Source organism: Neoarius graeffei, chromosome 14 (genome assembly GCF_027579695.1).
Source record: "Neoarius graeffei isolate fNeoGra1 chromosome 14, fNeoGra1.pri, whole genome shotgun sequence".
Taxonomy (NCBI): Eukaryota; Metazoa; Chordata; class Actinopteri; order Siluriformes; family Ariidae; genus Neoarius; species Neoarius graeffei.
In genome coordinates this window covers 11,911,106-11,913,579 of record NC_083582.1, presented here as the reverse complement: position 1 = coordinate 11,913,579, position 2,474 = coordinate 11,911,106, and positions in this window count along the sequence as shown.

Sequence of the window (2,474 nt, the reverse complement as noted above, 5' to 3'; positions counted from 1 at the left end):
ATAGTTTTTTTCTTCCTGTTATTTTTAGAGACAAATACCAAATGGTGTTTTGAATAAAGTGCACTCCTGTAGGTTCTATAACATCATTATGCGATACTCTATGTAATGAACATGTGTAGTGCATCAGGGATTGATGCGAAACACTCACGCTCACCGTTCTCCATAAATTACACACAGTCCCCTACAGTGTAGCACTACAGCTGAGACACTTTATTTAACTTTTTTGCATGAGATACTTTCCTACTTGTAGTGTTGTAGAACTCGAGACTGGTCTCAAGATCACTTTCTGAAGGTCTCGGTCTCGTCTCGGAATTTTTACTTGGTCTTGTCTCGGTCTCAGACATAGAGACTCAGGATTTTATTTCAAGACCAGTCAAGACCACGACTGTGGGGATTTCACTAAATTGCCTGTGTATTGTCTGATTTATTTGTTAACATCATTACTGTGATTGGATGGAAAACCTCCTGTTTCAAATGGAACCAATAACGTGACTCACTGCTAATTTTAACCTTTTTCTTCCTGTTAACAGCTGTCACCCCCCTTCATGCACACTGGTCTGGTGCTGGTTTTGACTCGGTCTTGCCCTGCCTTGGTCTTGACTTGATCTCAACCCCTCAAAGTCTTGGTCTTGTCTCAGTCTCGATGCACTGTGGTCTCGGTTTAGGCGGTCTTGACTACAACACTACCTACTCATACTCGAGTAGTTATTTGGATGACTTAACTGAGTCTTTTTTTCTATGACAGTACTTTTATTTCCGATATGAGTTTTGGTGACTTTATTGTCATTATCAGAGAACTGAGACATATACGCCTTTACAACTCTACAAATATGATGTGTAGATTTACCGTATATACACTCACCAGCCACTTTAATAGGAACTTGTTGATTTTAAGATTCCTGTTCTTGGCTGCAGGAGTGGAATCCAGTGTGTTCTTCTGCTGTTGCATGCTGAGATGCTTTTCTGCTCACCACGGTTGTAAAGCGTGATTATAGGAGTTACTATATCCTTCCTGGCAGCTCGAACCAATCTAGCCATTTTCCTCTGACCTCTCTTATCAACAAGGCATTTGTTTCCACCCACAGAACTGTCACTCACTCACTCATTGTTTTTTGTTTTTCGCACCATTCTGTGTAAACTCTAGAGACTGTTGTGTGTGAAAACCCCAGGAGATCAGCAGTTTCTGAAATACTCAGACCAGTCCACCTGGCTCAAACCAACACCCATGTCACAGAGAAAGTCACAGAGATCACAATCTTTCCCATTCTGATGTTTGAAGTGAACATTAACTGAATCTCTTGATTTGTATCTGCATGATTTTATGCATTGTGCTGCTGTCAAGGGAACTGGCTGATTAGAGAACTGCATAAAACAACAGGTGGATGGGTGTTCCTAATATTGTGGCCAGTGAGTATACATCTCTGACCACCTTCCTGTTTCCATCCTTGAATAGCCTCTGTGACGCGCACCGTAGTTCCTGTGAAAGATCTTGAACTTTTCCGCAAGGTTTTGCTCTATACGCTAGTGAGCCAAACCTGGCACCTCTTAGCTGATCCAGATCCAAAGTTCCTTCTCGTCTGCCAGAAAACTCCAACGAGCTGCTCAGTAATGCCGACTCTTTTAATTAGGTTACAAATTAAATTCCAGAATCCCACTCTAAGAGAATTTTGAAAAACAAAGTTCAATGCTTCATCACTAAATAAACAGAAGTAAGGGTAAAAGATAAACTCATTGTGAAGAGGAGTGATTAGTAAAAGCTTCACATCGGAGTCATAACCAGGGCCTGAGTGGTGTATTGTCAGTCTGTGCTGAAGATATAAATGAAGGACAAAACCACAGTTTTGAGAATATGAAGTCCAGCAGGTATTTCTGATAGTCCATTACAGTTTGTAATTTAAACTGATATCAGCATTTCTATCTGTCTGTGGGGTCAACAACCTTCACATGATATTACTGATAAGACAGCGAGGACGATGTGAGTCAGGTTTCCTGAATCACTTAATCTAACAGCATCCTAGATGAAAAAGTTTGTTTAATCACATCTTATTGGCTACCTGCCTAACCAGGATTATACATTTTTTCCCTTTTATGGTTGAAAGCTAGTAGCCAGCTAGCTACAATTTAATTTTATATCCATCTTAGAGAGCAGTGTTGATGTTCTAGGTATGTGTGAAACACAGAACCATGATCTGAATTCAAGATTTTCTCAATTTTGTTCAACTCAGGTATGATGCTGCAAATAAGCAACAAATCCAAACGATTGCCTCGAACCATAGTGAGTGTAGTTATCTTGCTTTGCTAGTCTTATCTGAGAACATGCAAAACATAAATTAAATTTAACTGATTTTAAACAAAAATGGTTTGTATAAATCATATAGGGGACAGGCCACGCCCACATCCACAATAGTAGCAGTTGCTACATAAGCTATTTCGATATCGAGGTGACAAACAGTGAAGTGCCAGAAATTTACTGC